The 27925-nt window shown below is 32.7% G+C and overlaps 10 non-coding genes across 10 annotated transcripts; all 10 read right to left on the bottom strand.

The window, feature by feature from the left end:
* Positions 1 to 3037: 3037 nt before the first annotated feature.
* On the bottom strand, positions 3038 to 3110 carry Trnak-cuu. The gene has a single exon. It is a non-coding gene; the product is annotated as a tRNA-Lys (tRNA).
* A 492-nt stretch (positions 3111 to 3602) lies between these two features.
* Positions 3603 to 3675, bottom strand: Trnak-cuu. The gene has a single exon. It is a non-coding gene; the product is annotated as a tRNA-Lys (tRNA).
* Positions 3676 to 3767: 92 nt separating this feature from the next.
* Trnak-cuu lies at positions 3768 to 3840 on the bottom strand. Its single transcript has one exon. It is a non-coding gene; the product is annotated as a tRNA-Lys (tRNA).
* Positions 3841 to 3932: 92 nt separating this feature from the next.
* Positions 3933 to 4005, bottom strand: Trnak-cuu. Its single transcript has one exon. It is a non-coding gene; the product is annotated as a tRNA-Lys (tRNA).
* Positions 4006 to 4504: 499 nt separating this feature from the next.
* On the bottom strand, positions 4505 to 4577 carry Trnak-cuu. Its single transcript has one exon. It is a non-coding gene; the product is annotated as a tRNA-Lys (tRNA).
* Positions 4578 to 6001: 1424 nt separating this feature from the next.
* Trnak-cuu lies at positions 6002 to 6074 on the bottom strand. Its single transcript has one exon. It is a non-coding gene; the product is annotated as a tRNA-Lys (tRNA).
* Positions 6075 to 6154: 80 nt separating this feature from the next.
* Trnak-cuu lies at positions 6155 to 6227 on the bottom strand. The gene has a single exon. It is a non-coding gene; the product is annotated as a tRNA-Lys (tRNA).
* Positions 6228 to 6306: 79 nt separating this feature from the next.
* Positions 6307 to 6379, bottom strand: Trnak-cuu. Its single transcript has one exon. It is a non-coding gene; the product is annotated as a tRNA-Lys (tRNA).
* An 80-nt stretch (positions 6380 to 6459) lies between these two features.
* Positions 6460 to 6532, bottom strand: Trnak-cuu. The gene has a single exon. It is a non-coding gene; the product is annotated as a tRNA-Lys (tRNA).
* Positions 6533 to 7007: 475 nt separating this feature from the next.
* Positions 7008 to 7080, bottom strand: Trnak-cuu. Its single transcript has one exon. It is a non-coding gene; the product is annotated as a tRNA-Lys (tRNA).
* Positions 7081 to 27925: the final 20845 nt, after the last annotated feature.

Here is a 27925-nt window from a genome sequence, read left to right as displayed (position 1 = left end):
ACGCGTATTACAGCAATATGGATAAGAGCACAGGAATGTTTCTATACTTGTTTTATGAATTGGAGGGAGGGAGGCGCCAAATGATTACATACTTTTGAGGGAGGCGTAGTAACATCAAGTTTGGAAACCACTGTCTTAGATCATATATAGTGTGGATGCAGGCAGCATTGTAAAATATTTTTTCTTTTCATCTCTAAACTGTTGATGAGATTCAATAGTTGTTGTTGTGGTTTAATCATTGATTGTCGTATTCCGTGATAACTACTTGATTAATGTACCATATTATAAGTAGTGTGGATGTACCATTATATACTCTTCCTTCAGCTTAATTTTAAATTCTGATAGATGATTAAAAGTTGTTTATCAACAACTTTGATAACCAAAATATTGTTTAACTCTGATTTATGTTACATTTCACGCATAGTGTAAACTTCTTTCTTCCAATCCCAATATACCAACAATAGTTGTACATCATAATCCATGCTAACCACTTGCCTGATTTGTGTATCTGGTGTAGTGTGGATGCAACATTATAACAACTTCTTTAATCTTAACCCCCCATGTTCGAACCGTTGATTCTTGTATAAGAATGAGATAGTTTGAAGTATAAGTTTGTAGGAGAGAAAGATAGATACTTTAATTCCAGCAGGTCCATTGTGGGCCATAAAGGCGCAGCGCGCGCCACGCATAAGACGAACGAATCGAAATTCCTTGCGCCCCATCGCGCGCACCACAATCGAGCGTTGGTCGCGTGCGCCTCTCGCAAATTGGCGCAAATCTTGATTGCTAATCAGAAGCGCCGCGTGTGCATTCCCATTATTGGTACCATTTCCAACTTTCTCTTTTTCCACCTTGTTTATCTGCTCCTCTCTTGCTCATACACTTATTTTATTTTTTTGTATATATATATATATCCGTTTGTGCGCTTTCAACCGTTGCTCTCTTTCCTACGCACTCCGCGAAATAATGCAACAATCATTGCAATAATGACATTATAAATTTGCGGTTTTTCATTTACCGTACGGCTAAACAAATAAATGTTCCTCGCGGCGCGCCATTTGTTGGACGCACTATTATTCGACGTGCGTTTTCTGCTCTCTATATATTACACACACAGTACACAAAACAACAAAGCCTTTCTTGAGAACTTCCAATTCCATCAACGGAAAACTTCGTTACTACAATCACAATCACATCTTGCTAACGCACAGAATACTCTTTAGTTGTAAGTAAAATCTGTTTGTCTATGCTTTACACAAGATTACTTCAACACATGTACTTTTACATTTACATATTTAGCTTTGAGATTTTTTTTTAATTATAGTTCTTTACTATAATTAAAGAAGAGTTTTTTGACATTTCTAATTAATAAATATTTGCTATAATCTCTAGACAGTATGTGTTAGAAAATTAGTGTCCCTGATTTGTAAATGTTTTGTAAGCAATTAGACTTTGAGTAATGGGGGAGGCGGCGGCTATACAAGCCTTCTTTGATTCGTAACATTCAATTAAATTAGCATACACGGGGCAGTCGTCATTTCCGCTTTTTTCCTCATCGTCGTCCTCCTTTCACTTTCTTCTTCTTCTTTCCCCCATCAAGAGGGTCGCCGACTTCGAAGGGAAAATCCGTTTTTCAGTTTCGTCCCTCCTCGTCCCCACACCACCCACAAAGGGTCCCCGGAAAACCACCCCCTCCTATTCATTCCAACTAGAAAGAAACAGAGAGAGATAGATAGAGAAAAGGAACGAGTCAAAGTGGGAAAGGGAGAGAAGCTGATGAACGAACGCATGTGGTGGGTTGCGATTGCCGTTCGTATTTTTTATGCGCGTGCCTTATCTCGCGCCGTCTTAATTAAAGCCTTTTGTGCGACTCCGGACTGTCATTACTTGATTCCAGGGGAATCCCCTCTTCCACCGCCCATCGCGAACAACCCTAACTATAATTCTACGTATGGAGAAGGAGAGACGGAGAAAGTTGCAGAGATTGCGAGGGAGAGTAGTAGACGGAGAGAGACGGGAAGAAAGAGATTACTTTGCCGCCCGATTTTGCTAAAGAGCAGTTCGGGCGAAGGGAAACCCCACACCACCGCCTCTTCCACCACGTCCTGGGGAAAAATATAATCATATCGCCCTTTGATTATACAAATTTCAAAAGGGAGATTCCGTTTCGTTTTCTTTATTTATTTTTCTACTCTCTTCACAATTTCACTGTGTTTTTTTCTTTGCATCTTCTGCTCTGCTTCCATTTTTTTTTTATATTATTACTACTTCGCCGTTTGTGTTTGCTGAATTTGGAAACGCATCTGTAGCGATTTCGGCTGGTAGTAAATGTCTTGCATAATGAAATCGGGGGTGCAAGAATGAGAAGCCGTGGAAACGGAGGAGCTCTTTGAGGAAGTCCGAGGCACTCGTTTCCATGGCTACGTTACGGCTGCCACTCACAGCCTCTATCTTTTCAACAATCCTTCCGAGAGAACGAAGCATCCTGTTTCGGTTGGCGTTTTGCAACCGACGCCGAAAAAGAAAGAAATAAAAGCAGCATAAATTAAAGATACAGTGGATGGTATTGTTTCTAGGATTACTATATTTTCCAATAAAAATACCTATTACTCTTGAGTAATTGTATGATAAAGGATTGCAGTTTAGATCGACAAAGTATATAAATAGAATATCTATAGTTGAGTTTAAATTTGCCAATTAACTAACTTTCAAGGTCAATTTGTAGTGTTTGGTTCATTAATGAGTATACAAAGCATATTTTATAATCGATATTTATGAATGAGAACTGACCCATCGAGTTTGTTTACAATTTGTTGCAGCACTTCTAAAACTTCGTTCAATAATCGGTATTCACTACTACTACTACTACAATTTTCATTGTGTATTGTAATTTCTCACCAAACGTAAACGTTCATTCATATAAAATAAATAATTGAATCGTGGTATACCTGCGAAACATAATTATACACGTTATTAATTGACATAATGTCAATTAGGAAATATATTGGATCTTGTCAGTTTATGACAAAAGTTTAGTAGCCCAACGTGGGGCTCGAACCCACGACCCTGAGATTAAGAGTCTCATGCTCTACCGACTGAGCTAGCCGGGCTTATATACTGTCAATTTGTGACATTTTCCATTTTCTTCAAGTACTTTATTAATATATATTAGGCAAAACAAAAGTATCCAAACATGTTTTAGAATCCACTACATTACAAAGAAAATTTGAAAATTATTTTTTACACAAAATAGAATATAGAATTAAATATAACAAATTTTAAAACAATACTATCTCAACTTTTAGACATTCACATATACATGAAAGTACTTTATTTATTCTGAATATCTTTAATGACAAAATTGAAACAATGCAACATTAAACCGAAGTTCACAATTTTATATTTAGAAAAAAAAGTCTTTACCACTCTGAGCAAAACGACCCAACATAGCTTTACAAATTTGACATACTTACGTACAAATTATTTTACTATTGTCTATTTCAATAATCCCCTTATATATGACGATAGTCTTCTTCTTTACAAGGGATTGCTTTTAATACCATATTCTACCTACCTTCAATTTTTTATAGACAAAATTTGGTCGCCCAACGTGGGGCTCGAACCCACGACCCTGAGATTAAGAGTCTCATGCTCTACCGACTGAGCTAGCCGGGCTTACATATTGTCAATTGGTGACATTTTCCATTTTCTCCTAAGTACTTGGTAAGTACCTAATGTCAGTTTTCCTCTGTTGACAAAAGTTATGTCGCCCAACGTGGGGCTCGAACCCACGACCCTGAGATTAAGAGTCTCATGCTCTACCGACTGAGCTAGCCGGGCTTACATACTGTCAACTTGTGACATTTTTCATTTTCTCCTAAGTACTTGGTAAGTACCTAATGTCAGTTTTCCTCTGCTGACAAAAGTAATGTCGCCCAACGTGGGGCTCGAACCCACGACCCTGAGATTAAGAGTCTCATGCTCTACCGACTGAGCTAGCCGGGCTTATGTAATGTCAATTTGTGACATTTTCCATTTTCTTCAAGTACTTTATTAATATAAATTAAGCAAAACAAAAGTATCGAAACATTTTTTAGAATTCACTACATTAAAATGCAAATTTGAAAATTATTATTTACACAAAATAGAATATAGAATTAAATATAACAAATTTTAAAACAATACTATCTCAACTTTTAGACATTCACATATACATGAAAGTACTTTATTTATTCTGAATATCTTTAATGACAAACTTGAAACAATGCAACATTAAACAGAAGTTCACAATTTTATATTTAGAAAAAAAAAGTCTTTACCCATCTGAGCAAAACGACCTAACATAGATTTACAAATTTGACATACTACGTACAAATTATTTTACTATTGTCTATTTCAATAATCACCTTATATATGACTATAGTCATCTATCTTTACAAGGGATTGATTGCGCTTTTAATACCATATTCTACCTACCTTCAATTTTTTGTAGACAAAATTTGGTCGCCCAACGTGGGGCTCGAACCCACGACCCTGAGATTAAGAGTCTCATGCTCTACCGACTGAGCTAGCCAGGCATATATATAATACAGTGAAACCTCGCTTAACGAACACCTCGCATAACGAGCATTTCCCTTAACAAACAAAATGATTTGTAAGAAAAATGACTCGCTTAATATTTCGCATAACGAGTGACGGGGAGAAGAGAAATCCCGGATTATGTGCATGCTACATCATTTTCTACAATTGCTTCATTATTCGAGTAAAAATCCAAAAAAAAAATGGAACGGATTATATTCGTTAAGCGAGGTTCCACTATAGTTGTATCACTTTCAGTTAGTTTAATAAATTGTATTTGAATCATTTCAAATTACATATAAACATAATTTTATGATTGTTATTTCCTGATGTGCTTATCTTAAGTGTTAGTTTTAGATAACTAGGAAAGTGATAAGTAAACTTATTGAAATCAATAAATGATAAAATAAAGTGATCCAAATATTGCATGCATTAATTTATAATGTTACCATGAAGGTGATTCAAAGTGAATATAGAAAATAGTTATGCCTATCGATTTCCAAGGTCCTTGAACGTTTGAGATGATTAATGGATGTATTAAATATATTATAGTTTGGGAACTGCTGCGGCTGTACACAAAATTCACGGTTTAATATGCATCCGCCATGTCGAATGGATGTTGTCATGCATGAGGACAGGGTAGAAACTGTGGTTGGTGTGCAGACCGCGATGTTAATTTCAGCTAGAAGAAGAGCCCCTCTTTTGAACGGTATCCGTCAATCAATCAATCAATCAATCAATCAATCAAAAATGTACTGGGTTTCTGCGCAAAAAAAAATGAACGTTGGTTTCCAGCGTATCCTCGAATGATGATGATGCCCTCTGCACGAGCAGAACCACGGCAGCAGACGTCCCGGATATGTATAAATCCGTACGGCAAACGGTTGTAATCTGTTTGATCCACCCTACTCGGAGACTTATCACCGCAAAGGATCTTCCCTTTTCCAACTTACACCCCCGTATATCTGCACTCGCATATGCAGCTCGTTGTCCACATGTCAATTGAATTTTTGCCCATGGACTGAAAGAAGCGTAAAAAAACCTATCCAATTCGGGGGAAGAGAATAATTGTATTTTTTTTTTCTATAAATCCGAAAGGTCTTAGCCGCTAATATAAATTACTTCTGAGCCTTACTCGGTAATCATTTATGTTCGCATAAGGTCAATTATGTCCTGTTGTAAATTTGCATAACATTTAATTAAATAAGCAAGTTATTTGTAAATAGTCATGCTTTAATGTCATATATCATACATTTAAAATGTTGCTAAAATGACGAATATTGTAAATGTTCTCTACAACTTATTTTATGTCAAATCTATAATTTTTTACAATATATAAAAAGATGGACACTCAGGATAGTTTCTACTGACAAAAGTTAAGTCGCCCAACGTGGGGCTCGAACCCACGACCCTGAGATTTAGTAGCCCAACGTGGGGCTCGAACCCACGACCCTGAGATTAAGAGTCTCATGCTCTACCGACTGAGCTAGCCGGGCTTATGTAATGTCAATTTTTGATATTTTTCATTTTCCTCATGTCCCTAATGTCAATTTTCCTTTATTGACAAAAGTTATGTCGCCCAACGTGGGGCTCGAACCCACGACCCTGAGATTAAGAGTCTCATGCTCTACCGACTGAGCTAGCCGGGCTTATATAATGTCAATTTTGATATTTTCCATTTTCCCCATGTCCCTAATGACAATTTTCCTTTATTGACAAAAGTTATGTCGCCCAACGTGGGGCTCGAACCCACGACCCTGAGATTAAGAGTCTCATGCTCTACCGACTGAGCTAGCCGGGCTTATGTAATGTCAATTTGTGATATTTTCCATTTTCCTCATGTCCCTAATGACAATTTTCCTTTATTGACAAAAGTTATGTCGCCCAACGTGGGGCTCGAACCCACGACCCTGAGATTAAGAGTCTCATGCTCTACCGACTGAGCTAGCCAGGCTTATATAATGTCAATTTGTGACATTTTCCATTTTCGTCACGTACTTTATTAATATAAATTAAGCAAAAGAAAAGTATCCAAACATGTTTTAGAATCTACTACATTAAAATGCAAATTTGAAAATTAGTATTTACACAAAATAGAATATAGAATTAAATATAACAAATTTTAAAACAATACTATCTCAACTTTTAGACATTCACATATACATGAAAGTACTTTATGTATTCTGAATATCTTTAATAACAAAATTGAAACAATGCAACATTAAACCGAGGTACACAATTTTATATTTAGAAAAAAAAAGTCTTTACCCATCTGAGCAAAACGACCCAACATAGTTTTACAAATTTGACATACTTACGTACAAATTATTTTACTATCGTCTATTTCAATCGTCTTCTTCTTTACAAAGGATTGCTGCTGTTAATACCATATTCTACCTACCTTCATTTTTTTGTAGACAAAATTTGGTCGCCCAACGTGGGGCTCGAACCCACGACCCTGAGATTAAGAGTCTCATGCTCTACCGACTGAGCTAGCCGGGCTTATATAATGCCTATTGTGACGTACAAATTTGAGATAAAGTTGTCAATTTTATCTTTTTTTTTTAATTAATCTTATATAATGAATTTCAAAATATATTTTTAAAACTGTTGTTCTAAATTATAATCGCAATTATTATGATTATCATCACAAATATTGGTATTTTACTGAAATTTAATTGTTGTAAAATCTTTAAATCTGTAGAATGTGTTGACTGGTTTGAAGAAAAAGAAAAAAAGATGCTTGAAGGACGAGCACGGAGTATGTGTGGAGTGTGATTTCGTTTGAGGGAGTATAAAATGGTGACAATAATGGTCTTAAGTGCAAAATCTCAATAAGACTCCAGTGGAAAATAACCCACATTAGTGGAGGAGTATAACAAACAACTCTACTCAACACGGTTGAAATGCTCGAATGAGTTGACTTGCAAGTCACAGAGCGGTGCGGCGCGGCCGTATCCATGGCTACGTCGTTGCTAGGGAGACACGGGGTGAAATAGCTTCGGTTAGCGGAGCGAGGATCTGGTCTGGTCCTTCTCCTTCCAGCAGGCAGCCGCCAACATCAGGAATCAGGCATCAGAGCCATAGGCTTTTCCTGCGCAAGTAATAATCCTGCCGCTGCCGCCACCGCCGCCGTTGCTTGCAGGAACAGAGCAGAACGCGGCCATCCTCCGCCCCCCGACAACCCTCAGCCCCAATCCGCACCCTCCTGCACCGCCTCCACCGTAGAAACAGGAGCAGAGACGGCGGCAGTAGCAGCAGCAGCAGCTCCGAGTTTCAGGGAAATTAGTTGATGACTTGGTCTGAAAGAAAGGAACCGAGTTGCAAATGAGTTGCTGATTCATTATCGCCCTTGAATGCCGGCATTGCCCGAGTTATGAGCCCCAGAGCCCCCCATGACAGCCCTTGCCCCCGTTTTTCCCACCCTCACCTCGTGACAGCCCAATTTATAATCTTATTTATACACTTTCCGAACGCAGCGAACACGTTTCGCGTTTCACATCCGACCTTAAGAAACCTGCACCAAACCACCCACCCACTCCCTCCATCATCATCATCATCATCCAACCCAAACGTCAGGACCCGGGCGCGGAAAATAAACGCACTCTCGGAAAATTAATAAAATCGCATTCCCGTCAAAGGGAAAATCCCGGGGGCCGGGCGCATCTACCGGAAAAGCAAAAGAACGGCATTTCTTTTCCGCCAGAATTAATTCTCCTTGATTACTTCCGTCTCCTTCATCTTCCATCATCCTTCGCTGCCGGCAATGTCGACATTCGAAACAGTTTCTTTATCTTTCTTCCATTCTCGTAGTCTATAATCTATATACCAGGCTCTAATTCCTCCACCAACTTCTACATAATCTCCTTGATGTTTACATCTTCTTTTAGATCATAATTACATTATTTACATTCATTTATTCCGCTACTTTATCTAATAGTGCTTAAATAAATCTCTAGATCTTTGATATTTTAGATGTAGTTTGAATACAAACAAGTGTCCAGATATTATACACAAAGTTACCAAATTTACATCACATTAAATTTACTACACCATTTGACCTTAATATTCACATCTAAACAATATACATCATAATAGTTAAATTAGATAAGTTAATATATTGCGAGGAGTGAACTGCATTGAAATTTGAAATATTTGAACACGTTTTATGTTCAAGTCTCAATTGGACAATTCTTCGGCGTTTTGGCTTTCGCGTTTGACTGAATATGAGTGTGTGTGTATGTTCGACGAGGGGTGTCCAAAACGCGCGACTTCTTGACGGGCAGCGGATGCATTAGACGGACTTCCGGCGTGAGTGCGGCGGCAACGGGCCGATCGACTGTAACACAGTGGCAATGCACCACTCATGCATATACATACGCTGACTTCCGGATGTGATGTCATGTGTGATAGGGACGAGCATCCGAGTGGAAGAGGGGATTGTGGGGGACGTCGATATGCCTGTCAGATGATGATGACTTATGCTGTGTATATACACATAGAGATGAGCTACGTGTGTGTATAAGGGTGAGAGCAACATACATACATGCAGAGAGATAGAGTGAGTTAGAGAGAGAGAAGCCGTATATATTCACGGAACAACCCCCAGAACACAACCAACTCGCCGAGTCAATATTGATTCATTCACATATATTCACACGAAACCTATGCAAAACACCTTAATACAAACGCATATAGGCTAAAAAGTATAATGAATTAACAAACAACTGTTATTAAATCATACTTCAATCATAATTTTACTCACAATACGATAATTGTAATTTATTCATGATCATTTATGTAATGTAATTAAGATCCAATTCATTTGAATCAAATCATGTTTGTACCTTAACATTTTGTCACCTTATTTTTCAAGAAAAATCTGTCAATTATCCCAATGAATATTTGTTTCCAATTCAACAAATTTATTTGAGCAAAGTTTACTAACAACATAAATATAACGAAAAATCAAACCACTCGATAAATTTATGTACACTGCTTCGTTGCTCTTTTTTTTTTTTTGAGGAAGTGAACTAGTATAAAATGTACTTTAGAAAACTTTACCCCTTATGTGTTATTTGTTTATCGTTCTTTTTTTTTTGCGTTGACGAGAGAAGAACTGATGGCAAAAGTAGTAAAAAAAAACAAACTTTTCCCCCTTTCGGAAACTGACCCCCAAGGAAGGAGAAAAAAATAATAATTTATGCTCTCGATTCGTAGGGGAGGACCTTTGGGCAGTGGTAGTAAGGAAGTATCGGATCTCGGAGCAATAAAAAGCGACAGATTGGGGGACATCCACATCGGACCGAAGGACAGAGAGACGACGACGCCGACGACGACGTCGACCAGCGGTCGTGTAATTCCACTTCCGGATGTCGTAATGTGCGCCATTACTTCGATTGCTCGTCCTTCTCATCCCATCCCATCTCTTTCCATCCTATCCCATCGCATCTCCTGCTTCCTCTTCCCTTCATTCGTCCTGGGACCCCACGCTTTTTCCTGCGTGCGCCCAGCCAAGAAGGACGCCGCCCGTCCCAAACAAATAAGGAAAAACCTTTCCTCCATTATTGTATATTTATTGCTGTAATTACTCCGAAAGAATAACGAATTGCTTCCAGAGAAAGATAGAGAGTTGCAGAGGAAAAAAAAAAAGAAGTGAATCAAGAAATATGTGTATAACATAATTCTCTTTCGCCGATTAATTTTATTGAGGCTATTAACCATCAATTGACGCTGCAAATGGACCATTTTTCTATTCACCGCTCAAAGAAATCCTAACATTCAAATAAAAAATAAACAGTTCAAAAGCTTTGATTTTTTGTTCATCAAAAAAACAAGAAATCATTCAATAGTTGACTTTATGTATATTCGCACTATATTATATAGTTTGTAACTAAATTAGTAAAAATGTGTATAAATATTACCGTAAAGTAGTTAAATCTAGGAAATATTTCCCTTTTTGAATTATGAAATTATTACCATAAATATTCTTGTAATTACTATGTTCTAAAAAAACTTGATTTACTAAAGAACCTTGATTTAACAAAAAGTAAATATATTTTGAAAATTTGTACATTTTGTAATGAAAATTGTTTATTTAAAAAAAAACAGTAATTTCTTGTTAAAAAGTTCAATGTTTTTGTGCTTTATAAAATTTTCATTTTCATGATTTATAAAATTATCAATTTGATATGAAATTAAATGGAATAAATACAATTTTCTAAAGTAATTTTGTGCAATTTTAGCAGATCTAAAATTGTTGTTTGGTTTTCTTATATTGTTATATTAATACCAGACCGTTTTTTTTATTCGGATTAAGTAAATTCAATTAAAGTATCAAATTGTGTAGTATTCATTGAATATTAACAGAAACTACTCATTGTGCTTCTATTATTGTTGGACTTTGGTATCTTGATTGAACGTATAAATCAAATTTTTTAACGAGGATCAGAAATATTTCGGTTCCGGATCAAACGACCGTTTTCGGAGTTGTGTGGGTCGCTTAAGTGGTCCAAAGAATCGATGGAAGAAAAAAAAATGTATATGAAACAACAACAAAAGGGGAAAAACCATAATCCAAGATACGATTCCATTGTTGTTAATTCGTCGAATCCTCAGTTCTGGTTCGTTCCTCTCCTCTTCTGTTTCCCTCGTACACAGTGTGTGTGCATGTCAATTGCTTTTTACCAGAAATATCTAGTCAAGGAGGCACTTCCTGTTTAGGATTTATTATGTTTTAATTGCGCCTGATACGGATCCCCACGGACCGCAACAATAGGGACCTCTACTCTCGCAAACACAAAGGACAAATGAAATTAAATTCTTTCCATCGTATTTATTCCTCCTGTATTTGTTTGCTGGTGGTGGTGGTGTGTGTATACGAGCTATGTATTACAATTTTTTTATCTCATTTTCGGGCATTATTATATAACTCGGATAGACATTTTTCTGGTGTATCGTTGATTAACGATGTCAGATGCATGGAGAGCGCCCTCGTAAATCGTCTGCACACGGGAGGACTGAGTGGGATGAAGAGAGAGAGAGAGAGAGAAAGAGAATTTATCCCGCATCGTTCGTTTCTCTTTTTCCATGGTAACAGTGAAAAAAAACACAAACAAATGAAATTCACAGACTATGTCCGCGTTCCAGTGGGAAGGAAGGAGAGAGGATTTGCATCCGGGCATTTATTCAATTGCTCGTGATTTTACTATTATATTCTCGACTTCATTTGTTGTGTTTTTGTGTGTTTGTGTGTTTTTTTTTCACCCTAAGCCCTATTTAGGGACGGTAATAACAAGACAATGATGATGATGTGTAAATGATACTCAATGAGATTTGTCGCACCAAAAATGTGTGCATATAGAACAAAAAACTGTTACTCACCATTCGTCACTATGACTTTTACTTTTTGTTTTTGTCCTTGAAATGCTCCTGAAAATAATTAATTTTGATAAATTAGCATTCACATCAATCCATTGTTACGACTACAATGCTAAAATCAGTAGACATTAACGCTGATTTCATTAGAACATTAAAAAATATCTTTATATTTAATTAATTTTTTTTTAACAAATAAATAAAATAAATATCTGTACTAAAGTATTGATATAAATTAGAAAAAAATCGTTTAAAATAATATAAATTTTAATAGTTCATGCAAAACTTTATATTTCATTACAGAATGATTTTTAAAGTTTTATTTATTATAGTATATCAAGTATTATAGTATTATTAATAGTTATTCAACAAATTACTAATTAAAAGGTAAACACTAATAGAAATTGTTTAAATTTGATCTAGATTTAATTTTTTTGTATATATTAAGACAATTTTACATATTCCAAGAACAGTGCAAAGAATACTAGATTTTTCGTAATTTTATTAAAATTTTATTCATTTACATTTTCAATAATTTGTTTTTATTATATTTTATAAAACTATTGAATATTTCAATAAATTTGTGCAATCTTCGAGAAATTTAAGATAATTATGGACAGAAAATGTATAAATATAAAAAGGAGATACTTACGAAATACGAAAAACGTCAAATCTTATGTCAATTTAAACTTCAAAAACTTATATGAAATTTTTATTAATATTTTATTATTTCTTTCAAATTAATAGTTATATAATTAAAAACTAATATTTACACAATGGTCTAAGTTATTGGTCTAAGTTATTTCAACAATTTCTTGACCGTGTTGTCACGCGACCCATACTTCAATTGTTTATAATATATTTTTTGACATTTTGACACAAGTTGACAACTGTCAATTGACGACTGTCATTTCGCAGTTGACAGCTGTCATTTCGCGACCATTAAAAATTTAACGCAACCCAATATCATAAAAAAATACTTCCGATTTTGGACTAAATTACATCCATTGGTCTAAGTTATTTCAACAATTTCTTAACCGTGTTGCCTACAATTGTTTATAATATATTGTTTTGACGCTTTGACGCAAGTTGACAGCTGTCATTTTGTGATTCTTAACAAAACTAAAACTTTGTATAAATTTAGCATAATATAAATAATATAAATAATAATAGTATAAGTAAAAGTAAATAGTATAAATAATAATACAAATAAAATATTGAATGTTGAATACATTTTATATATTTTCATAATTATTAAGTTTAACAGCATCAAAAGGAAGAAAATATCATAAAAAATCAAATAAATTATTTTTTTTAAGATTTATATAAAAATCAATGATTTCAATGTAATGTTGAAAATAATCAAAAATTGAACATCGTAGGTTGAATTTGTTTTAATTAGTAATTTGTTATTAATAAATAATTACGATTTTTTACGTTTTAGTTTATTTTTTCAATTTAGTTGATGTAAATCTCTGTCAAATATACCAACCATTATGAACTTATGACCTAATTGTGTTCAATTGTTATGGGGTAATACCAATAGCAACTGATATAAATATAATCTCATAGTGTGGAACCAGCAAATATTTTTTTTCAATTATAATTTTTGCATATCTTAATTAAAATAAGCTTAAGCAGGAATCTTTAAACATCAATTAAATAATCCGGAGGGGACGAAAATTTGCGGTGGACTTGGCTACGGCATGTGCACGTGTGTAAAAGTGAAAATGGGGTTGGTACAAGATGGGAAGTGAAGGGAAGCCCTTCAAACTATATGCGTGTAGGTATATATTTGCAAATGCTGATTTAATAGTCTAAATCTAATTGAAAATCAGAATGTGACTCGGGTGATGAGATTCGACGGTGGTGACCTCAAATCCCTGCCACTGCCCTCCCTTCTAAAAAGGGGGTTACTGGTTAGGTGGGAGGGCGTTAGGGAGACGTCAAGGGATGGTGGAGGGTTCGGGATGCGGGTCCCAATGGGGGTGGACGGGATCGGTACGGTATGGCAGGCTGTTCGGCCTGTTTACAATCGCATTGAATATTTATAGCGGAGCCAGTTGATGAGCGTAGCAATATGCTTCGCATTTACCAAGAACGATCATCGGGGAGAGTATTTTTTTTTTGTTGGGTCTCCTCCCTACGACCGTTCCCTGGTGCATGCGAGTCCGCAAACACAAGCATCCATTGATTCAATTATAAAACTAATATTTGATGGGGTAATCTTGCGAGTAATTTTAAACGCAAATTTGATCGTCGCCGCTTTTACAACATCAAACAGCATCATCATCATCTCCTCGTCGATGTTCATCGACACCGCATCAAACAACGAACAACGCATGTTTGTTCTATTAGGAGGGAACATCGCAATTGCATTAGCAAATAGTATCTATGCGCCAGTTGGAACATACGAACGTTATGTTTGCTTTAGTTTTACACAAAATTAATTCACAATTCGAAAACTAATATTCAATAATGTTCAATAAAAACACCTTGAGCATCAAAGAAAATGTATTTTTACCAATCAACGGTAAAAAGTATTGAGCATTTACAATTTTATATAAATTTACAATTTTAATTCACAAAATGCAAAATCGATGTTAAATTTCACTAATATTCAATAATATTCAATAAAAACACCTTGAGCATCAAAGAAAATGTATTTTTACCAATCAACGGTAAAAAATATTGAGCATTTACAATTTTATATAAATTTACAATTTTAATTTACAAAATGCAAAATCGATGTTAAATTTCACTAATTCGAAAATAAATACTGAAATTTTGTTAATATAGTTTAAAATGAAGCAACATTTTTGTTGAACAAATAAAAAAAAATGAAACAAGTGCAAATTTATCGAAATACGTTACTTACATATTTTATTTAAATTGAAGATTTTTTATTTTCAACGATCATTTAAAAGTTTTAAATTTAGTAAATTATTGTACAATCATGACATATAAATAATTGTCCATATTATATATATCATTAACACAAACTGACAGCTGTCAATTCACTACTCAATTGTTTATAATATATTGTTTGACAACTGTCAATTGACGACCCAATTGTTTATAATTTATTATGTTTGACGTTTTGACTCAAGTTGACAGCTGTCATTTCGCAACCATTAGAAATTTAACGCAGCCCAATATTGCTGATCTGAGAAATAAGTTATTTAAATTTTAAAGAAATATCATCTTATTTTATTGATTTAACGAATATAAAACGCATTTATTTATAATTAAATTTGAGTTGAACATCAATTTGATTTTTAATATTTAACGATTTTTTCAAAGTTTTAGATTTAAGAAAGAATTATACAATTGTTATAAATATTTATCCATATTATAATATCATTAACTCAAACTAACAGCTGTCAATTCACTACTCAATTGTTTATAATATATTTTTTGACATTTTGACGCAAGGTGACAACTGTCAATTGACGACCCAATTGTTTATAATTTATTATGTTTGATGTTTTGACTCAAGTTGACAGCTGTCATTTCGCGACCATTAGAAATTTAACGCAACCCAATATTGCTGATCTGAGAAATAAGTTATTTATATTTTAAAAAAATATAATCTTTTTTTATTTATTTAACGAATACAAAACGCATTTATTTACATTGAATTTAAGAAATAATTGTACAATTGTTATAAATATTTGTCCATATTATAATATCATTAATGCAAACTGACAGCTGTCAAGTCACAACCCAATTGTTTATAATATATTTTTTTAACATTTTGACGCTAGGTGACAACTGTCAATTGACGACACAATTGTTTATAATTTATTATGTTTGACGTTTTGACTCGACCATTAAAAATTTAACGCAACCCAATATTCCAATATTGCTGATCTGAAAAATAAGTTATTTAGATTTTAAAGAAATATTATCTTTCTTTATTGATTTAACGAATATAGAACGCATTTATTTACATTGAAATATAAGTTTAACATCGATTTGATTTTTAATATTCAACGATTTTTTTCAAAGTTTAAATTTAAGAAAGAATTGTACAATTGTTATAAATATTTGTCCATATTATAATATCAATAACGCAAACTGACAGCTGTCAATTTACAACCCAATTGTTTATAATATATTGTTTGACATTTTGACGCAAGGTGACAACTGTCAATTGGCAACCCAATTGTTTATAATTTATTATGTTTGACGTTTTGACTCAAGTTGACAGCTGTCATTTCGCGATGATTAGAAATTTAAAGCAACCCAATATTGCTGATCTGAGAAATAAGTTATTTATATTTTAAAAAAATATAATCTTTCTTTATTGATTTAACGAATATAAAACACATTTATTTACATTGAAATTTAAGTTGAACATCGATTTAATTTCTATAATCCACGATTTTTTTCAAAATTTTAAATTTAAGAAAGAATTGTACAATTGTTTTAAATATTTGTCCATATTATAATATTAATACAAACTGACAGTTGTCAATTCACAATCCAATTGTTTATAATATATTTCTTGACATTTTGACGCAAAGTGACACCTGTCAATTGACGATCCAATTGTTTATAATTTACTATGTTTGACGTTTTGATTCAAGTTGACAGCTGTCAATTCACAACCCAATTGTTTATAACATATTACTACAACTGTCAATTACTTGAAATCTAAATATATTTTTGACGCCTAGATGACAGCTGTCATTTGGCGTTTTCAAAAAAGTTTCTGTATATGATTTGAACTTAACATTTGACCTAAGAAATAAATAATTTAGATTTTAAAGAATTATAATCTTTTTTTTTTGCATTTATTGAATATAAATATCTGTAAATTTATAATCTATAATAGCGGAATCCGTTTTTCAGGAAATGAATGTAAGAAGCTTAATATAAAAGACTTTTCGACGACAGGAAGGATCAAGTAATTCGGGGATTTCATACCGTCGCAGCGTGAAAGAGGAAAAATAAATAAACGCGAAATGAAACGAAAGAATGCCAGCAATAAATCAGGAGCCTGTGGGGGTGGCGTATACACACACAGAGCCACACAAAATATATATTTTTTCGGTCGTTGGTAAAGGCATGTTAATGCACATACAGACATCCACGTATATTTCATGCGGGGTTGGAGGGTATAAAAAAAAATGTCTCGAAAAGTGGATAGGATTTGTTTCGGAAGGAGAGAGTAAGAGAGAGAGCAGCGTGACGTTCCTGTAGGCAATTTCCAGGACTCAAATATTTTTATGCGTGCACTTTGTCTAAACGGAATGTGTTGATATTTTTCATTGCGCTCAAAGTTGTTTTTTTTTTCCCCCTCAGCTCTAATATTGCGATTTTTTTACGTGGGCCGCAAAGTCAAATCACTTTTTTTTATTATTCTCATTCTTTTACCCTCCGCGACCAAAAAAAAATGTATGAATGAATGCGTCGTGAAGAGGGCGAGGAAAATGAACGTCAATGAATCTCGCAATACGTAAACACGTTTATAATGAAAATATTTGCAGGTATTCTACAATGACAAGAAAAACATGTTTATTACATCAATTCGTTGTTGAGATTCCTATCTATTCCATTTGATGTTATCAAAGTTGTAAATTTTGATAAGTCAGTAAATGTGTACATTTGCAAGTCAATAAATGCACATAAGAAAGTGATGAGTAAATGTAAAAGTAAAAGTGTTTTATTTTTATATAAGATTATAAGTTATTTTTATTGGTAAATGTGCACACTAACTATCAAACAAGAATTTAAAAAAAATAAGAAATTTTTACGTATTGAAATAAAATATGCACAAAGAAAATAGAATATTACTTTACTTTAAAAAGGTTGGGACAAAAAATAAAGTAACAATTTCATGAGTTTATTTGGAATCAAAGTTTCCCATTAGATGATTTGAAGCATCCTTTTCACTATGAATCATATTTCGAGTGCATTATTTAAAATTTCAAGTGTTTATTTGTTGCAACAACAAAAGGCTTGTATCAACCGTGGCCGAAGTTGAAAAAGCAAACTTCACCCCATCAGATTTAGAATCTCCGACGATGATTGGGGCGGGGATCTTTTTGGTTCGAGTGTTTTTAGGATTCGAGTTGAATTTGCGGGCCCGCAATGAGTCAAACACACGTGCCCGAGGGGTTGAACGGGAACGAGGAGGAGGAGGTGGAGGCGGCAGTGGTGGTGCACGTTCGCCCATGCCACGTGTCCAAGTGGGTGGCCAATATTGAAAATTGCATAATTTAGAACCATCAAGGGCTCATATTTGAGGTCTCTCTTCCTGCGCCTAGAGAGGGATTAGACATTCATTAAATCACCGAGCGTGGCGGAGGGGTGTGTACGCGAAGTCTACCGCCACAGCAGCCCAATCCAACCCAACCCAACCCCTATTTCCAACAATTGTTTCAATCCACCCCTGCGGCGCGGCGTCGTCATTTGAATCATTCAATATGCATGCTCTATATAATTTTAACGGAATCATAAAATTTCAAACCCAATTGGCTTCCGTCAATATTTAGACTTAATGATTCATGCTGAATTATGGAGAGAGAGAGTCTGAATGGAATTCGGCTTCGCGCTGAAAGAGTTTAAGTTGCCTGAAACGTGTGCTTCGGAATTTTCTATTGATTTTCCGACCCGCTTGGAACTGCCACTACCTCTACCTGTGCACTAAATTAGTTTACACTCTATTAATCATGTAACGTGCACTGCACGATGTCAGAGTGACACGTACAATGAGGCTCAATGTTTATTTCACTTAAAAAAAAACAGGAAAAAATATATAAAATAATATGTACAAGTTACGAACAAACAAATTCAATTTCCATTCACTTTTACTTTTCATAAATGTTCATTTATACGAATTGGTGCATTCAAAGTCCTTCAATTATAGTATTTCCATTTCAAACAAACAATACAAGTCTTTTGATTATATAATTTTACTTCAAAACATAATTCATACGATTTTCATTAAATAAAATGATTCCAATAGAAAAGTATTGTACATTTATTCTATGATAGTGCTTCCTCGATATGTACTTGTACTTGTACAAAGTACTTGTTCATTTACTTGACAAGCTATAGAAGTTATAACTATAATTAGAGTTGATAGAATTACATGTCCCAAATTGCGAGAAAGTATAATTAATTACGATAAAATTATAATAGTTAAACAATAGTACTTGAATGGGTTCTTCAATAGTTTCTTCAATTAAAATTCAATTAAAGAATGAAACATAGAGCATTATTAATTTCTTTTAATTGAAAAAAATGGTGTTTTATTAAATTAAAATTGTATTGCTTCTAAAACTATTAAATATTATATATTTACATATAATATTATATAGTTACAAGTAAATACTAGTGCAAGTACTTGGGAAAATCAAAACAAGCAATAGTAGTTATAACTAGATAGATTAGACTTGATGAACTATGTATCTGAAACTGGGAAAGAATGCTACAGTTATAAAAATAGTTAAACAATAAGTGACTTGAATGGGTGACTAGTAAAGATTTAACATAAAGAGTTTCTTCAATTAAAATTCAATTAAAGTAGGAAACATAGAGTGTTATTAATTTCTTTTAATTGTAAAAAGTGGTGTTTTATTAAATTAAATTAAAAATTTAATGCATGTAAAAATAGTAAATATACAAGTTACAAGTAAATACTAGTGCAAGTACTTGGGCAAATCAAAACAAGCAATAATAGTTATAACTATAATTAGACTTGATGAATTATGTACCTGAAACTGGGAAAAAATACTACAGTTATAAAAATAGTTAAACAATAAGTGACTTGAATGGGTGACTAGTAAAGATTTAACGCAAAGAGTTTCTTCAATTGAAATGTTATTAAAGTAGGAAACATAGAGTGTTATTAATTTCTTTTAATTGTAAAAAATGGTGTTTTATTAAATTAAATTTAAATTTTATTGCATGTAAAAATAGTAAATATACAAGTTACAAGTAAATACTACTGCAAGTACTTGGGTAAATCAAAACAAGCAATAATAGTTATAACTATAATTTGACTTGATGAATTATGTACCTGAAACTGGGAAAAAATACTACAGTTATAAAAATAGTTAAACAATAAGTGATTTGAATGGGTGACTAGTAAAGATTTAACGCAAAGTGTTTCATCAATTGAAATGCAATTGAAGTAGGAAACATAGAGTGTTATTAATTTCTTTTAATTGTAAAAAATGGTGTTTTATTAAATTAAATTTAAATTTTATTGCATGTAAAAATAGTAAATATACAAATAAATACTAGTGCAAATCAAAACAAGCAATAGTAGTTATAACTAGATATATTAGACATGATGAACTATGTATCTGAAACTGGGAAAGAATGCTACAGTTATAAAAATAGTTAAACAATAAGTGACTTGAATGGGTGACTAGTAAAGATTTTGCGAGTGTCATTAATAAAAGTACAATTAATATAAATAAACTTAAATTGTATTACCTAAATCTCTTGTATTTTGCATAAACCGATTATTCATTCTTGTTTGTTTTTTTTCTCATCCATTCATATAAAATTTCTCTCATTCTTTCTTTCACTTCCATTTTCTTCTTTTTTGGCATGCGTTTGGCGTGCCAGAAATGGCGAAAAGTGTAAATACCGTCTGTTTTGTTTGTCGCTCGTTGAGGATCGATTGGTTAAATGAATCGTAAAATTGGCGTTTAGATTTCGAGGCGCGTAAATAATATAAGAGGCGATGGGGGCGGCGGTGAGAATCAGCGGCGGCGGCGCGGCCATTATCGGAAACTGCTTTGCATAAAGATCCGCGCGCCCCAAACGCGAGACGGCGCAAAATAACGGCTCAGAAATTATTCGTCGCAGTCGACGGCACCAAATTACTATTGATTTATTGTTGCCCTTATTTGCACGACGGTAGATAAGAACTGAAAGAGATAGAGAGAGAGAGTAGAAAAAAAAAAAAGAAGTAAATGGGAAGAATGGAGGAAGAGCGAAGAGATCACAACCAGTTGAATCTAATTGGCGAGACATTCGTATTTCCTTAAGTGGAAATCAATTTACGATGATGCTATTCTCGATTCGAGCATATTGAACTGTTCACCAAACTAAAAGGAACTTTTAAAGGACGACTTATGCCATTTAGTATTACTTTCTAGATGAAAGCAAACGCAAAACAAAAATACAATAACATTCAATTAATGTTATTACACAACCAATTTAGAAACACAACCATGACAATTAGTTTTTCATTACTATTTATAGAAATACTTAGGTAACCGATTTTGAAAAACATATGCTACATGATATCACACAAATATTACGTTTTAATTAGAAACTAAATTATTTCAAAATTAAAGAGAGAAATTTTGGAAAAAAAATATGAACATTTCGGAAGAGCGGCGGATATATCCGCCGTGTCCTTTATACAGAAGACTTTGCTTATGTAAAAATATTATTTCATAGCGCAATATAAAATTCATAAGTTTACATATTGATACATTAAGGTGAAGAACAAAAATGTTTACTGATGCGTTCTTAATAATCAGTAAATCTGTAATGAATTGTAAGGGTTTTCTTTGTGCCTGATGATAGGTAATCCAGAGATACGATGAATTATTGGATTCGGTGAGGGTGTGGAAAAGGGCAGACGCAATTGGGCGTTAATTATAATTAATTAGCGCAATAAGTTATAGAAATGTAATGTAATGGTGCGTCGTTGCGGCGGTTATTGGCAACAATGGGTCGGGGGAGCATCCCCTCTGCCCTCCTCCACCCCCTCGGATCTGATAATCCTGTGCATCGCGCAAAACGGCGAGGGCGGCGGCGGACCAGCGGCGGCTGCAGGGGGGCGGCGCGGCCGGGAAGTAATTATTAGCACTCTTCCGGTATCTCACTAAATCACGCAGATAAACCCGGAATCCCAGATTTATCATTCATTATGACAAATTACGTTATTAAATACCATTTCTCTGTGTCCTGCACACATACCCAACGCACGTACCCACGCTCTGAATCCTGATTTATCTCGGTTCCCATGACGACCGTTGAATTACGTTTACCAGAGAGGAAGAAAAAAAAACAACATACAAACGCCGCGAATCTACGCAAGTTACGCAATTAAACGTTTGCACAACGCATCAATGGTAACTTGATCTTGGATTATAGAGTAATACCTACAGCAATCATGTTTTGCAACTGTTTCTCAATGTTTCAATAACCAAAATTTCAATTATTATGTTTAGGTCAATATGAATTATTGATTCAATAGCTTTGGTAATAGCTCTAACTTTATCTAGCATTTCGAATTAATAAATTTTAAGCAAATATTGAAAACAGTCTCATTACATTTTGTCTAATATCTCAATAAATATAATGAGCACAACAATCACAAAAAAAGTCATTTAGAGCTAAAACTATCAACCTTGAAATATGCTAAGCTTCATATTTCTATCATTTGTGATTTTTATATAATCGACTGTCAAACGTTTCAATCCTCATAAAAGTAATACCTGTACATTATTTTGAAGAATTATTCGACAACTATTATTAGAAATATGATCATTCAATAATACACTTACTATAAAAACTATAGACTATAAAATATGTTAAGATTCATTTTTGTGGGATTCTTGGTTTTCTTAAAATCGTCTGTGCAAATTGTTTTAATTATTCTTTACATTTTGTCGAATATTTCGATAATTAAAACCTGAACAAAATTACTTAACTAATGTATTTAAAGCTAAAACTATAGACTATAAAGCATGCTAAGATTAATAGGTGTGATATATGTGGTTTACTTGTAATCTATTGTCAAAGTTAAAAAAAAAATATTTTTAATCCTCAAAAGAAGCAATATCTTTAAATTTTGATGAATTATTCGAGAACTATAATGAATACAGAGATCATTGAATAACGAATTTAAAGCTAAAACTATAAGCTACAAAATGTACTAAAATGTCTATTTGTCATATTCTTGGTTTACCTAAAATCGACAGTCAAAGTTGAAACAAACAAATTAAATTTAATAATTAAAAAAACTGGTATTTTTACATTTTATTGAATATTTCAATAATTTCAATCTGCACAAAGGTTGTATAATGATTTTGAAACTAAAACTATACACTATAAAATATGCTAAAATTTGTATTTGAGACATACGTGGTTTACTTGTAACTTATTGTCAAAGTTAAAAAGCATTAATTTTTGATCCTCAAAAGAAACAATATCTCTCTAAATTATGATGAATTATACGAGAACTAGAGTTAATACAGAGATCATTGAATAACGCATTTAAAGTTAAAACTATAGGCTACAAAATGGACTATAATATATATTTGTGATATTATTGGTTTACTTAAAATCGACATCCAAAATTGAAAAAAATATTTTTTTAATAATTAAAAAAGCTAATATTTTTACATTTTATTGAATATTTCGATAATTACAATCTGTACAAAGATATAAACTATAGACTATAAATATGCTAAGATTTGTATATGAGACATACGTGGTTTACTTGTAACTTATTGTCAAAGTTAAAAAGCATTAATTTTTGATCCTCAAAAGAAACAATATCTCTAAATTATTATGAATTATTCGAGAATTATAGTGAATACAGAGATCATTGAATAACGTATTTAAAGCCAAAACTATAGGCTACAAAATGCCTAAAATTTATATTTATGAAATTCTTGGTTTACCTAAAATCGACAGTCAAAGTTGAAACAAATATTTTTACAGTGTTTTTACATTTTCTCGAATTTCTCAATAACCAAAATGAGCAACGTATTGTGTTAAGATTCATATTTGTGATATTTGTAGTTTTACTGCCAAACATTGAAAAATAATCGTTTGGTCCAGTGAGAAGTCTTCACTTGTTTCCGCATTTTTTTTCTCTCTCTCTCAACATGAGGATCGAAGACGCCGAGAAAAGTGAGTGCGATGCATTTTGCTGTTTGTCGGAAGGCGATTCAAAGGTGAATAGGGCAAAGCTACGCCGTCTCCGCAGCCGCCTCCGATCGCACAATAGGCATTACGGTATGACGAATACGTACAATTGACATTTGCAACGCGATCGGCGAAAAAATAAACATCTAGAACGAAACTGTTTATTTTATTTTCGCACCTTTTGCCAGAAAGGCACTCTCGCTTTCTAACAGGCCTCTCCCGCAACCAATAAACGGAACTCCGAACGAAAAGTGAAAAAAAAAATGAGAGCTGCGAGAAGAGGAGAAGAAGAAAAAAAAAATGAAGAGAAAATCCATTAGCGAAATACAGAAATTTCCAGAGCTTGTTTCTCGCGAACACGCGTGTGTGTATACAATTTAATGGGGGTAGTAATTTGAAGGGGTCACCATTGAAAATGAATGTGTGTGTGTGTTTGTAAATAGCTTTCTGCTCCTGACATTTTGCTCTGAATTCTCTCTTTCTTTCTCTCTCACACTCTGTTTCCTCTACATGTATTTATCTCTCTCTCTCTCTCGCTCGCTCCTTCCTACCAACTCGCCGCCGCCCTGTGTCTCGCTTCCTCTGCCGCCCCCGCAGTCGCCGCGGTTCACTTTTCGTTTTCTGATTGCGAAAGCCCTTTTCACTTTACGTCCCCACCGAAAACCTCGGTCCCTGCTCAAAAAAAAAAACCAATTTCACATACAACAAAAATCAATTACTAAAATTTGTCCCAAAAAAAATATAAACTAAATAAATAAAGAAACGTGTTTTCAAAAATTTTCAAGCATTAAACCAAATTTAACATCAATTTTATGTTACTTTAGAGTTTTGTAATTGTATAAATTGATTAAATAACTTCTATTGTTTTAGATTTTATGATTTTGGGTAATATTTGAACGAAAATTATAGTGATTAGCAACGATTTTATGAAAATTTTGCATAAATTTGTTGTTGTGTTTATTTCCATTAACCTTTGAAAAATTGGACACGGAATATGCATTCTGTTTACGATCCATTTTTCCTCTCATCCTGTGTGAGCATACATTTTCATGTAATGGCTTACAATTACGGCAATGAGGCGAGGGCGGCGCAGGAGACGGCATCATCATCATCATGCACGGCCCATTAGCTGATGACGACTTTGCATCTCTGTTTCCGGTCAGCGCGGCGCGAAACTTCCCATTTTTAAATAATTTCGCAACTAATTAATTACTTTTTCCTTGTTTCCATTCATTCCACGGCAACAATAAATAAATCGCACCTAAAAACGTATCCAAATTACTATTTATTAATAAAAAAAAACCTTCCATTTTAAATAATTACAATTAATTAATTACATTTTTTTTTTCGTTCCGAATGAAACGAAATTAAATTTTGCATGTTTGTCGACATTTTTCGAGTGCGCGCAACATCCGTTCACACCGGAAACAATAAATAAATTGCACGTAAAAACGCATCAACATTATTATTATTATTATTTAATTCGCCGTTAATGCAGCACGGCGCGGCCCTAATGAAATTCCATAAATAATCGGACGCGTTGTTTTTACCATTGTTCGCGTTTCCAAATTGAATTTATTAAATTATAATAATTGTATAAAATGTGACTCGAACTGAAATGAACGAAATAAACACCGGACAGAGTGACACTAATTTTACAATGATTTTGATTTACCATGTTCAAAAATATCAGAGTAAAATGAGAAATTGTTTCTATAATATATCTTCTTATAAAAGGTATACCAAAATTAACGCAAGATTTGAATTTGCCGCCATTTGCGCAGTAAAGTGTTGGCAACCCCAAAAAAATCACGATCTGAAGATTAATTTCTATTTAATTCTTGTGTTAATTTTGGGACATCCTTTATAATGATCTAACAGATCATTTTACGTTAATTTCAATAGTGATACAAAATCGTACATAACAACAATTCTAAATATTCAAATCATAGTAAAAAACTGTAAATAGATTTTGAAGTATTTGATCTAAGTTAAACAAACTGTATTGGTTTATAGGAAAAACTAAAAAAATATATGTTATGTTAAGAAATCAAGGATTCATCACAAAAGTTATTTTAACTGTAACTAATGTTTAAATTTGTTATCACAGTTTGATTTTTACTTATATAGACTTGTACTTCATTTAACTATCTTTATTATATTAATTATAACTTTATATTTTTGTTTAATTTATTATATTTTATATTGAAATATGCATGTTTTCATAATTTCAATGAAATTTTAAATTATCGATTTTAAGTTTTGTGTGCGATATTAATTATTTTTGAAAGTTAAATACTGAACTCTTAATTTCAATATAATTAATTTCTTAACAATCTCCCTCTCAATTTTCCACAAATATAATACAATTAAATTACAATATAAGAGAATATTCAGTTCTTACGCTATTCAAATTTGGTTAAATTTACTTTTGTGTCACCATCATCAATTTATTCTTATATTTTTATATTTGTACTTAGAAAAGTTTTCATTTCAATATAATTCTTTCCTCTAACAACGAATAATGCCAATAAACCAACATATAATTAATTACTTGTTAGATTGAAATTTAGATTTGTTACTTTTTCAATCGGTATTAAAAGAATAATATTTTTTTTCTTTAAAAAGTTTAAAGTTTTAAAAGATTTATTCATGAAGTTATTAATTAGTTAATATGTTTACATATTTCAACGTCCACTAATAATTTACATTGATATTACAAATTTAATTTCACTTTTTTACTGAAGATTTCTAGTTTTGTTCTAGTAATATATTAATAATTATATTATCATTTTTTTGTTTTTTTTTTCTATTTTCTATTCTATATAAAAGGTAGCTTTGAAATTGTAGTTTCAATTGTTAATAATTGTTTTATCGAGTTGCGAAGCGTTGCTGAAAATTTGGTGAGATGTAATCAGGATGTCGTGGGAACAAAAACAAAACAAAAATATATACGTATTGGAGAGTGGGAAATTTCTTCTCTTGTTTCGATAATGTAACTTCTTATATAATGATTTAAAAGATCATTTTACGTTAATTTAATTACGTCAAATACAAAATCGTACATAACAATAATTCTAAATATTCAAATCATAGTAAAAAGTTGTGGACAGATTTTGAAAAAAATGATCTAAGTTAAACAAAATATATTAGTTTATAGAAAAAAACTAAAAAAATATGTGTAATGTTAAGGAATCAAGAATTTATCACAAAAGTTATTTTAACTGTAACTAATGTTTAAATTTGTTATCACAGTTTAATATTCACTTATATAGACTTGTACTTCTTTTATCAAACGATACAAATAAAAAATATGAATTTAAGGTATTTAATCAATCCAATAAATTTCAATATCTATGATTATGGCCAAGAAAATATATTCAAATTTGCTTAAATTGACTTTTGTGTTCATTATCATCATTTTTCTTTTATATTTTTACTTAGAAAAGTTTTCATTTCAATATAATTCTTTTAGCTAACAACGAATAATGCCAATAAACCAACATATAATTAATTACCTGTTAGATTAGAATTTAGAGTTTTTACTTTTTCAATCGGTATTATAAGATATTAAATATATACGTAATAGTATTTTTTTCATAGATAAGTTTAAAGTTTTAAAAGATTTATTCATTAAGTTATTAATTAATTAATATGTTTACATCTTTCAACGTCCACTAATAATTTACATTGATATTACAAATTTAATTTTACTTTTTGAAGACTTCTAGTTTTGTTCCAGTAAAATATTAATAATTATATTATAATTTTTTTTTTACTTTTTTCTATTTTCTATTCTATATAAATGGTAGCTTTTAAATTGTAGTTTCAGTTGTTAATAATTGTTTTATCGAGTTGATAAGCGTAGCTGAAAAATGGTGAGATGAAATCAGGATGTCGTGGGAACAAAAACAAAACAAAAATATATATAAGTATTGGAGAGAGGGATGGATTTGCCACGTGGCAAATGCGAGCGAGTAGAGGAAGCAGTTGAGTAGGTTGCGTCTCGGTAGGGCAGAGCGAGCAACCAACCCCCGCAACTCATACCTTCGGA

The sequence above is a fragment of the Nicrophorus vespilloides genome, unplaced genomic scaffold (assembly GCF_001412225.1).
Source record: "Nicrophorus vespilloides isolate i.1.1-1 unplaced genomic scaffold, Nicve_v1.0, whole genome shotgun sequence".
In the NCBI taxonomy this organism is placed as follows: domain Eukaryota; kingdom Metazoa; phylum Arthropoda; class Insecta; order Coleoptera; family Silphidae; genus Nicrophorus; species Nicrophorus vespilloides.
Note: the sequence above shows the minus strand (reverse complement) of the source record. Positions and strands in the feature narration are given on the sequence as shown.